This window comes from Elephas maximus, chromosome 11, assembly GCF_024166365.1.
Source record: "Elephas maximus indicus isolate mEleMax1 chromosome 11, mEleMax1 primary haplotype, whole genome shotgun sequence".
NCBI lineage: Eukaryota > Metazoa > Chordata > Mammalia > Proboscidea > Elephantidae > Elephas > Elephas maximus.
Window position 1 is genome coordinate 79,542,226 of NC_064829.1, and position 13,546 is coordinate 79,555,771.

Here is a 13,546-nt window from a genome sequence, read left to right on the forward strand (position 1 = left end):
TCTAGAAGAAATGGATGAATTCCTGGAAAAACACTACCTACCTAAACTAACACATTCGGAAGTAGAACAACTAAATAGACCCATAACAAAAAAAGAGATTGAAACGGTAATCAAAAAACTCCCAACAAAAAAAAGCCCTGGCCGGAACGGCTTTACTGCAGAGTTCTACCAAACTTTCAAAGAAGAAATTAACACCACTACTACTAAAGGTATTTCAAAGCATAGAAAATGACAGAATACTACCCAACTCATACTATGAAGCCACCATCTCCCTGATACCAAAACCAGGTAAAGACATTACAAAAAAAGAAAATTATAGACCTATATCCCTCATGAACATAGATGCAAAAATCCTCAACAAAATTCTAGCCAATTGAATTCAACAACATATCAAAAAAATAATTCACCATGATCAAGTGGGATTTCTACCAGGTATGCCAGGCTGGTTTAATCTCAGAAAAAACCTTTAATGTAATCCACCACATAAATAAAACAAAAGACAAAAACCACACGATCTTATCAATTGATGCAGAAAAGGCATTTGACAAAGTCCAACACCCATTTATGAGAAAAACTCTTACCAAAATAGGAATTGAAGGAAAATTCCTCAACATAATAAAGGGCATCTACGCAAAGCCAACAGCCAACAGCCAACATCACTCTAAATGGAGAGAACCTGAAAGCATTTCCCTTGAGAACGGGAACCAGACAAGGATGCCCTTTGTCACCGCTCTTATTCAACATTGTGCTAGAAGTCCTAGCCAGGGCAATTAGGCTAGACAAAGAAATAAAGGGCATCCGAATTGGCAAGGAGGAACTAAAACTATCTCTATTTGCAGATGACATGATCTTATACACAGAAAACCCTAAGGAATCCTCCAGAAAACTACTGAAACTAATAGAAGAGTTTGGCAGAGTCTCAGGTTATAAGATAAACATACAAAAATCACTTGGATTCCTCTACATGAACAAAAAGAACATCGAAGAGGAAATAACCAAATCAATACCATTCACAGTAGCCCCCAAGAAGATAAAATACTTAGGAATAAATCTTACCAAGGATGTAAAAGACCTATACAAAGAAAACTACAAAGCTCTACTACAAGAAATTAAAAAGGACATACTTAAATGGAAAAACATACCTTGCTCATGGATAGGAAGACTTAATATAGTAAAAATGTCTATTCTACCAAAAGCCATCTATACATACAATGCACTTCCGATCCAAATTCCAATGTCATTTTTTAAGGTGATAGAGAAACAAATCACCAACTTCATATGGAAGGGAAAGAAGCCTCGGATAAGCAAAGCATTACTGAAAAAGAAGAAGAAAGTGGGAGGCCTCACTCTACCTGATTTCAGAACCTATTATACAGCCACAGTAGTCAAAACAGCCTGGTATTGGTACAACAACAGGCACATAGACCAGTGGAACAGAATTGAGAACCCAGATACAAATCCATCCACACATGAGCAGCTGATATTTGACAAAGGCCCAGTGTCAGTTAATTGGGGAAAAGATAGCCTTTTTAACAATGGTGCTGGCATAACTGGCTATCCATTTGCAAAAAAATGAAACAGGACCCATACCTCACACCAAGCACAAAAACTAACTCCAAGTGGATCAAAGACCTAAACATAAAGACTAAAACGATAAAGATCATGGAAGAAAAAATAGGGACAACCTTAGGAGCCCTAATACAAGGCATAAACAGAATATAAAACATTACCAAAAATGACGAAGAGAAACCTGATAACTGGGAGCTCCTAAAAATCAAACACCTATGCTCATCTAAAGACTTCACCAAAAGAGTAAAAAGACCACCTACAGATTGGGAAAGAATTTTCAGCTATGACATCTCCGACTAGCGCCTGATCTCTAAAATCTACATGATTCTGTCAAAACTCAACCACAAAAAGACAAACAACCCAATCAAGAAGTGGGCAAAGGATATGAACACACATTTCACTAAAGAAGATATTCAGGCAGCCAACAGATACATGAGAAAATGCTCTCGATCATTAGCCATTAGAGTAATGCAAATTAAAACTACGATGAGATTCCATCTCACTCCAACAAGGCTGGCATTAATCCAAAAAACACAAAATAATAAATGTGGGAGAGGCTGCGGAGAGATTGGAACTCTTACACACTGCTGGTGGGAATGTAAAATGGTACAACCATTTTGCAAATCTATCTGGCGCTACCTTAAAGAGTTAGAAATAGAACTACCATACAACCCAGAAATCCCACTCCTCGGAATATACCCTAGAGAAACAAGAGCCTTTACACAAACAGATATATGCACACCCATGTTTATTGCAGCTCTGTTTACAATAGCAAAAAGCTGGAAGCAACCAAGGTGTCCATCAACGGATGAATGGGTAAATAAATTGTGGTATATTCACACAATGGAATACTACGCATAGATAAAGAACAGTGATGAATCTGTGAAACATTTCATAACATGGAGGAACCTGGAAGGCATTATGCTGAGCGAAATCAGTCAGGGGCAAAAGGTCAAATATTGTATAAGACCACTATTATAAGATCTTGAGAAATAGTATAAACTGAGAAGAACACATACTTTTGTGGTTATGAGGAGGGGAGGGAGTGAGGGAGGGAGAGGGTTTTTTACTGATTAATTAGTAGATAAGAACTGCTTTAGGTGAAGGGAAGGACAACACTCAATACATGGAATGTCAGCTCAATTGGACTGGACCAAAAGCAACGAAGTTTCCGGGATAAAATGAATGCTTCAAAGGTCAGCGGAGCAAGGGTGGGGGTCTGGGGAACATGGTTTAAGGGGACTTCTAAGTCAATTGGCAAAATAATTCTATTATGAAAACATTCTGCATCCCACTTTGAAATGTGGCGTCTGGGGTCTTAAATGCTAACAAGCTGCCATCTGAGATGCATCAATTGGTCTCAATCCACCTGGAGCAAAGGAGAATGAAGAACACCAAGGTCACACGACAACTAACAGCCCAAGAGACAGAAAGGGCCACATGAACCAGAGACCTACATCATCCTGAGACCAGAAGAACTAGTTGGTGTCCGGCCACAATCGATGACTGCCCTGACAGGGAGCACAATAGAGAACCCCTGAGGGAGCAGGAGATCAGTGGGATGCAGACCCCAAATTCTCACAAAAAGACCATACTTAATGGTTTGACTGTGACTAGAGGAATCCCGGCGGTCATGGTCCCCAAACCTTCTGTTGGCCCAGGACAGGAACCATCCCCAAAGACAACTCATCAGACATGAAAGGGACTGGACAGAGGGTAGGAGAGAGATGCTGATGAAGAGTGAGCTAATTATATCAGGTGGACACTTGAGACTGTGTTGGCATCTCCTGTCTGGAGGGGAGATGGAAGGATAGAGAGAGTTGGAAGCTGGCAAAATTGTCATGAAAGGAGAGACTGGAAAGGCTGCCTCATTAGGGGGAGAGCAAGTGGGAGTAAGGAGTAAGATGTATATAAACTTATATGTGACAGACTGACTTGATTTGTAAACTTTCACTTGAAGCTCAATAAAAGTTAATTAAAAAAAAAAAGCCAAAAAGAAAAAAAAAATCCCTCTAAATATAAGGCACAAATAGGATAAAAGTAAAATTATTTTAAAAGATAGTGATAAAAAGGGAAAGAAACCTAAAAACACTCAATATTCTTGTTTATAACAATAGAGATCCAAAGAACACAAAACACAAAGTAATAGATAAAACCATAATTATATTTGAGGATTTGAACACTCCTTTCCCAGTAACTGAAATTCGATAAGTTTATAGAGAGCTTTCGCAACATTATCAGACAACATAATTCACAATATAAATCCCTCCACTTGATAACAAAATTTCTCACAGAAATTTCAACAAGATAGATTATATTATGAGCCATAAAAGCCTCAGCAAATTTTAAAATATTGGAATTATAAAGAGTATGATCTCTGAGCACAACTAAATTAGAAATAAAAAAGTTTGCAAAACTAAAGAACACTTTTATAAATAACTCATGAGACAAAGAAGAAATCATAAGTGGAGTGAGAAAATATTGCCAACTGAATGAAAATGAAACATACCATATAAAATTTGTGGGATTCTGTTATTGCACTGTTTAAAATACAATTTTTAAAATGTACAATATATGAGATAGACAAAGATCATAATCTATGTTCTAAGACTCCACCCTGAAAAGTTAAACATATAATTGGGAATTAAAAGCAAATAAATAAAGGGAAAAAATGAGATTTGAGTGAAAATCAAGATAATAGAAAGCAAAACAAACACAAATAAGGAGAAAAAATAAATAAAACCAAGGGCTGTTACTCTGAAAAGATTAATAATATAGACAAATCTCTAACTACACTGAACAAAACAAAAGAAAAATAAAAGCTAAAACACAATTGTCAATATCAAGAATGAACATCAGTACAAATTCTACACATGTTAGATCAATAATAAGGGACTATTACAAAAACTTCATAACAATAAATTTTATAAACTAGATGAAATGTCCATAGTACCTGCATTGATAAAATAATAAGTAGAAATCATAAATATTTCTATATCTATTGAATAAATTGATACCATTTAAAAAGAAAAGAAAACATAAAGCAACGCCTACTCGCAATGTAAATTCCAGGCTCAGAAGGCTTACTGTTGAATTTTATGAAACATTCCTTGGCAAACTTTCAAAACAGGGAGAAGAGAGCACTTCCTGGCTCCTTTTATGATGTCGACACCACACTAATGAAAAAGAAATGAAAATATTTCAAGAAATAAAATGTACGAAGCAGTTACCATGCAGAATTTAGAAAGGAAAAAAAATCCTTAATAAAATATAAGCAAAACAAATAAACTAATATGTAAAAACATGTAGTATATAATGACAAGGTGGGTTTTATCCCAGAAATGCAAAGTTTCTTCAATGCTCTGTAGATCAATCTGTATAATCAAATATTTCAAAAAAGGAAGAAAAATAAAAATATCAACAGGTACAGATTTGTTTTAGCAAAATTCTGTACCTCTTCATGGTAAGAAGTCACAATAAACCAAGAATATAAGGGTATTTCCTTAAATCAAATTACTATCTCTATTGCCATCGAGTCGATTCCGACTCATAGCGACCCTGTAGGACAGAGTAGAACTGCCTCATAGAGTTTCCAAGGAGCTCCTGGTAGATTCAAACTTCCAACCTTTTGGTTAACAGCCATAGCACTTAACCACTCCACCACCAGGGTTTCCTAAATCAAATTAGGCATCTAAATAATGCCACTGGCTGCTGTTGTAGGGGAAAAAAATCATGAAGTTTAGTAAAGCAAAAAGAAAGTTTAATTCAGCACATATTCAAAAAGGCAAAAGTGGGAAAAGGAGAAGCACGCTGCCAGAGTTAATGTCTGCCCAAATCCAAGGAAATATTACAGAACAGACAAAGGTGGGAAAATGGATAAGCATGCTACCACAGCCATGTCTTCCTGAGTCCAAGGGACATTACAGAGTCATCGGTGTATATTAACATTACACATGGGCAAAACCATTGAAAGCTTCACCTTTTCACAGGCTGGCTAGAAACTGTGATCTTACATTTTGAATTGCCTTTCTTACAATCATTGGTATAAAAACAGTCAAGAGGGTCTTCATTGGTCCAACTAATTTTCTGTTCACTAATGCTAATAGAAAAAGAAGAGTGGAAAGTGTTTTGAGTTCTGGCTTATGTGAAATGTTCCCTAAAAGATATATTTTTTAAGATTATTCTATCTATTGTCTTTATACCTCAGGGCCCAGTTGATGTGTCCTTGTGAATCCTTGTGAGTCCTTGTGAGCCCAGCTCCAGCTGGGCCACATTCTCTATGCTCGAAGACAGGGAATAATGACTCCAATATTATTTTCTAAATCACTGCTAATATCATAATTGAAGGTGGCATATGGGATTATTCTCTGAAGATTAGGAAAAAAAGTGTAAGAATACCTACTATCAAAATTTCTATTGATTTACCTGGAGGCTCTAGCCAAACACATGTGGTAAAAATTATAAAGCAAAGGCATAAAGGTTGGAAAAGAATAAATAAAAGTATATTTATTCACAGGTTCATGTTTGTTTATGTAGAAATTCTTAATACTTTTGCTAAAATCTACTAGAACTACTTAGCAATGTTGCAAAACATAAGATCAATAAAAACATCAAGCTAATTTATGCTATCAACAAACCATTAAAAAATGAGAATTTCAAATTACCTTTTGTAAGTGTATAAAATAAAAAGTAGACATATATTTAACAATATATGCTCAAAACTATATACTGAAACAATGCTGAGATATACATAAAACATTTCTAAATCTTAAAAACCCTAAATAATGGAAAATATACCATGTTCATGGATTAGAAACTCACCAGTGTTAAAATATTAATTCTTCCCAAATTTATCAATAGATTCAATGCAATCTCAATCACTATTGCAGCAGACTTATTTTTTAATTGAAAAGTAGACTCTAAAATTTATATGGATATTCAAGTGATCTACAACATTCAAAACAATTTTGGAAAAAGAAAAATGTTGGAGGGTATATATGGTCTGATTTCAAGACATACTCTAAAAGTACAGTAATCAAGAAAGTGCTTCTTGTTGTAACAATAGGCCTATACATCACTAGTACAAAATAGAGGCTACAGAAGTAAGTACACAAATACTTGGCTAATTAATTTTCAAGAAGGATGCCATGGTAAGTCAATGATGGAAGAATAACCTTTTAAACAAATGATGTTGGAGTCAATAGCATATCTACATAGAACAAAAAAAAAATTAATAATAATTTTCATGCCATAAACAAAAAATAACTAGAAATAGTTCATAAGCTAAAAAAAATGGTAAATTTATACAATTTCCAGAAGAAAATATGGGAAGAATTTACTTTGGATAAGAAAATAATTCTTAGAGCCATAAAATTATTTTTAAATTTTTCTATATCAAAATTAAAATCTTTTGCTTTTGTAATAATTCAGAAAATGAAAACGTAAACCATACTCTTAAAGAAAAGGTTTGTAATACATATACCAAATAAAAAAAATTCATCCGGAATACGTAAAGAACTCTCATGTTCTTCAAATATTTTATAATTTTTTAGCTTCTCACCAAACTTATTCAAATACAGCAATTAATGTAAAGTAAATTTGAAAATGCTAACAAATTTTAACTGAAGGTATTTGTTGTACTGTTTCTTTGAGTTTTCCGTACATTTTTAAATATTCGAGATAAAAATTAGAGGGAATATAATTCCTCCAATATTTTTCATGACTATTTTTATACTGCCAGAAATGCAAGCAGGATTCAGAAAAGGATGCGGAACCAGGGATACCATTGCTGATGTCACTTGGATCCTGGCTAAAAGCAGAAAATACCAGAGAGATGTTTACTTGTGTTTTATTGCCTATGCAAAGGCATTCAACTGTGTGGCTCATAATAAATTGTGTATAACATTGTGAAGAATGGAAATTCCAGAACACTTAATTGTGTTCATGAGGAACCTGTACATAGATCAAGAGGCAGTCGTTCGAACAGAACAAGGGGATAGTCCATGGTTTAAAATCAGGAAAGGCGTGTATCAGGGTTGCATCCTTTCACCATACTTATTAATATGTATGCTGATTAAATAATATGAGAAACTGGATTATACGAAGAAGTAGTCAACATCAGGATTGGAGGAAAACTCATTAACAACCTACTTTTTGCAGATGATACAATCTTGCTTGCTGAAAGTGAAAAGAACTTGAAGCATTTACTAATGAAGATCAAAGACCACAGCCTTAGTATGGATTACACCTCAACATAAAGAAAACAAAAATCCTCACAACTGGACCAATAAGCAACATCATAATAAATGGAGAAAAGATCGAAGTTGTCAAGGATTTTGTTTTACTTGGATCCACAATCAACACCCATGGCAACAGCAGTCAAGAAATCAAAAGACACATTGCATTGGAAAACCTGCTGCAAAAGGCCTCCTTAAAGTGTTGAAAAACAAGGGTATCACCTGGAAGACTGAGGTGCACCTGATCCAAGCCATGAGATTTTCAGTGGCCTCATATGCATGTGAAATCTGGACAATGAATAAGGAAGACCGAAGAAGAATTGATGCCTTTGAATTGTGGTGTTGGAGAAGAATGTTGAACATACCATGGGACTTCTAAGGAAGGATTTCATTTTACTTGGATCCACAATCAATACCCACGGAAGCAGCAGTGAAGAAATCTAAAGACATGTTGGTATTGGGCAAATCTGCTGCAAAAGACCTCTTTAAAGTGGTTAAAAGTAAAGATGTTATCTTGAAAACTAAGCTATCCCTGACCCAAGCCATGGTGTTTTTAATTGTGTCCTATGCATGGGAAAGCTGGAGGATGAATAAGGACAACCCAAGAAGAATTGATGCCTTTGAATTGTGGTGTTGGAGAAGAATATTGACTATACCATGGACTGCCGAAAGAATGAACAAATCTCTCTTGGAAGAAATACAACCAGAATGCTCCTTAGACGCAAGGATGGCGAGACTGCGTCTCACATACTTTGGACATGTTGTCAAGGGGGATCAGTCCCTGGAGAAGGCCATCATGCTTTGCAAAGTAGAAGGTCAGCAAAAAAGAGCAAGACCCTCATTTAGATGGACTGACACAGTGGCTGCAACAATGGTCCTACGCAAGGACCGTGAGGATGACACAGGACACAGTAGTGTTGCATTCTGTTGTATACATGGTCTCTATGACTCGGAACCAACCTAAAGAAAACAGTATTTTTTTTACTGTGTTTGTGAATTTTTTTATATGCTTTTTTGAGAGGCAATTTGAATTAATATTATTTTATTTCAACATACTTTTATTTAACATAAATATGTTACGTAAACTTTACATTTCTTCATGTCTTCTTGTATACAATGGTACTGTTAAGGAGTTTCTTGTAGTCCAACTTTTGTAACTTTATAGCTAACCTTTTTCTTTTGAGAAGATCCTAAAATCATCTTTATTCCTTTAATATATTTAAATTTCACAACATTGTTATATGTGTGGACAGAGACAGATATGTACTAAAAGCTTAAACTATTTATATGATAGTTTATAGAAAAAAAAAAATTGCTGACCCTTCTTTTCCACTATCCCTCAAAGGGGTATTGAGTTCAGGTGTCCAGAGGGGAAACTTTCTTTACAAGACTTGCAGTGTTGGCTCATTTTACTTTCTTATTCCCCCATTCCCTACAAAGGTTTTTTTTTTTATAAAATAAAATAATTAAAAAAAAATGATAAATCAATTCCTTGACTTGTGTTTTGCATCTGAAGAACCTAACAAGATTTTTAAAATCAGTTCTGAAAATATTCTTAGTCATCACTTCTTCAAATATTATCTCTTCACCATTTTTTTCTCTCCTCTCTTTTGGAAACTCACAATCTCTCAGACCACTGCATTTATGTTTTCTAAAGATCTTTTTTTTTTTTAAAGATCCTTATTTTTTGTAATCTTTGTATTTTATTTCCTTTGCTTCTGTGCACTGTATTTTATTTAAGTTTTATCTTCCAATTAACAATTCTCCTTTCAGGTGTCCCTCAACTCTAAATTGCCTATTAAATTTTTTTTTTTTTTTTTCAAATTTTATTTTTCAGCTCGAATGACTTTTTCTTTCAAATATCTTACTCTTGGGGTATTTTTGCCAGATCTCCATTAGCTATGGGAACACATGAACTATATTTTCTCACTTGCATCTGCTAATTCTGATATATAAATTTTTGGTGGTATCCTTCTGTTTTCTGTTGTTTCCACTGGGATTTTAACATGGTAGCTTCTTTCCTTGTGTATTTTGCCAGTCTTTTAACTATGAGTTTCTCATTTAACTTGGCACTCTGAAAAATTCTTTGAATTAAAATTAATTTCTCTTGAGAGGATTTGCAATTGATTTTCTCAAGAGCCTGGGATCATTATGAATTAAGAAGTATTTTAAATTAAATTATGGACCTGAGGTGCTTATCTCTAGATCACCATTACAGTGTAGGCTTAAATTTGGTAGACTCTCTGATTAAGCATTGCATTTAGGATGGGGTCCAGGCTTTGTCTCCTCTTCAAAATGCTTCAAGGTTTATAAACCAAAACTCAAAATCTCATTTTGCTTCCATGCACTCTGTAGGAAAACGTATGCTTCGGTGCTCCACTTACCTTTCTTCATTTTGTTTTTGGCAGAGTATTCGTATTTTCCGGCCAGATCATGAACACATTTAAGGAGATTTAAATCATTTTACCAAGCATATTTTAGTGTTTTCAGGGCAAGAGTTAAACCAGGTCCCCAACTAGTCAAATTGCGGGGAATAGAAAACTTTTCTCTGCACGGAAGGAACTCTTGTACAAATCATACGATGCATTTGACCCAGCACCACACTTTATATCCACTAGTTTTTCACCAACTATTCAGAATCGTTTTTAGATTTACAAATGAATTAATTATTGCTCATATTAGTATCACAATTTTATATTATACATAATGCTTTAAATTGGGAATAATTAAAATGGTTCTAGCCAGCTATCTAGTTTTAATCAGACAATTGAAATGTAGGTTTGTTATGTAACACCCTTCATATTAGCCCCATTTAAATGGTTATATTATGCAAAGATTGATTAAAGATAGATATATGGATAGTCAGGATGTTAGCTAGTTAAAAAATATATATATCGTGATCTAAATCAAGATTACTGCAAATTATTTTTTTTTCAAACTGTATGTTCTCTTAAAGTGGGCATCAAAAATTTAAATGTCTACCAAGCTGTTTTTTTTGGAAAAATCTCAAAGAAACTTTCTCTCTATGTTGCTATGAGTCCGAATGGACTTGAAGGCAGTGGCTTTAGTTTTTGCATTTGTTTCTCTTTTTTTTGGTACAGTATTACAATCTGTAGAGAATGGTCCTTAGCATCTATCACATATGTTGCCTCATATTCTTACCCTGGTAGTTTTTGTCTGCATAACATATCTGCAACATCAAGTGCATGCTTACCTGGTGCATTGCAGTACTTCTGAAAAGTGTGAAAATCATAACAACTGAAATGAACAAAGTTACTTTTGGCACAAGATGATAAATAATACTGCCTTCCGCTATTTAACCACAAGGAAAAAGTAATGCATTTTATATTTATATAATGTGTTCCATCATATCAGCATTAGTTTTTAAGCTATAAATTTAATGGTATATGAGTACATTCCCTTGGCCTAGTATAATAATTATCCTTAACTCTATCCCAACAGTTTTTCGAATGGGAAGTATTTAATTATTTTTCATTGTATTTGCATACAGCTATGTATTCACTCTCTTCTATTTACTATACATAGAAGTTACTGGTTTAAATACTTTCTATTGTTTAAAAATACATTAGTTTTGAATTTATTCCATGTAATGCAAAACAATATTTTAAGCCAGTTAGTTTACTTCTTTTTTACATGAACGTCTATTAAAACTCACAATTAGAGAAAGCAAGACTTTTTACAATAATTTGATAATTTGAATCTCAGAGTAATAAAATTACCTTCATCATTTAAAAGATGTACTATACAATTGATAAATAGGAGAAATATTTATCTAACAATTTCATTAGAAATGCTCACTTTTTTCTCTAGTGTAACTACACCCTCTTCTTACCTACCCAGTTGGTTAGGTTCCAAGGACCAGGTTGTTATGTGAAAATGGAAGATGACTACATCAGATCACAAAAATGGAGTATGACTATATCATTAGAAAAAAAACCCTGCAAATTACACTATTACATAACTACCAAACCACAGAGAATCTTGCACCATCCAAGTTGACACAACCGTAACCATCACACCCATCATGAGTCTTGCCTTATATCTCGGTGTTCATTACTGCCAGACGTACTTCATTAATGCTGAAAATAGTTGGTTGGTTGTTTACTGTTGTCATAAATGTGAAATATCAGAGGAGACAGGCAATAAGTGAGGAGTAGGTGTATACACAACTTTTGTCTATAACATACAGCATAGATTATTATGGGAAAACTGGGCATCATTTGGGTATCTCTCCGTAATTATGCAATTTTCCAAACTATTTAGTAATTTCTTTGGTTCCAAAATTAGATCATCTGTAGATATTGAGAGAAACAATGGTAGCATAGTGGTTAAGAGCTATGGCTGCTAACCAAAAGGTTGGCAGTTCGAATCCACCAGACACTCTTTGGAAACGCCAACGGGCAGTTCTACTGGGTCCCATAGGGTTGCTATAAGTCAAAATTGACTCACTGGTAACATTTTTTTTCAGTTTGGTAGATATTCAAGGAAGTTTTGTAGATATACTCAAATTATATGCATTTTTATAATGATACTACAAATTTTTGTTAAAGAACTGAATTAAAGGCTATCTGATATTCAATATTTGTTTTAGATTAAAAATAAAGCGCTTGGGAAAATATTGGCCCATAATAAATGTTCCATAAATATTAACAATGGTGATGATGATAATGATAAATTATTACTTCCCTACCTAGGACCTAGTTCCTCCTGCCAGCTCTCACTGTCCACTCCTCTCGGACTCTGTTTGGCTGATGGCATTCAGTAGAATCACTTCCATGATGGCCCATCTCTGATTTCAGCCTGCCTGTCGCCAGCTTTGGCAGTCACCCTTGTCTACTCCTATCTCTCGGATCGTTAGTGTCTCCGTGGTTTCTGACTTGGCTCTTACCTGCATTTGAACACCTATTTCAATTGTCTCACTCAAAACTGCAAGGGTTACATTTCCTGGGTAAATCCATTATGTGGAAATACAGATATTTATTTTAAACTTAATTTATTAAAAAATACACACACAAATGAAGAACACCAAGGTCACACGATAACTATGAGCCCAAGAAACAGAAAGGGCCACATGAACCAGAGACTTACATCATCCTGAGACCAGAAGAGCTAGATGGTGCCCGGCCACAACTGATGACTGCCCTGACAGGGAGCACAACAGAGAACCCCTGAGGGAGCAGGAGATCAGTGGGATGCAGACCCCAAATTTTCATAAAAAGACCAGACTTAATGGTCTGACTGAGACTAGAGGAATTCCGGCAGTCATGGTCCCCAAACCTTCTGTTGGCCCAGGACAGGAACCATTCCCGAAGACAACTCATCAGACGTGGAAGGGACTGGACAATGGGTTGGAGAGAGATGCTGACGAAGAGTGAGCTACTTGTATCTGCTGGACACTTGAGACTGTGTTGGCATCTCCTGTCTGGAGGGGAGATAGGAGGGTAGAGAGGGTTAGAAACTGGCAAAATTGTCACGAAAGGAGAGACTGGAAGGAGGGAGCAGGCTGACTCATTAGGGGGAGAGTAAGTGGGAGTATGGAGTAAGGTGTATATAAGCTTACATGTGACAGACTGACTTGATTTGTAAACTTTCACTTAAAGCACAATAAAAATTATTAAAAAAAAAAATACACACAGAATCTTTGTAAGAGTACGCATTCAGCTGGAACCGAGAGTGATTCAGACATAAGTGGGAAATGATTCCTGTTCTTGAGGTGGTAA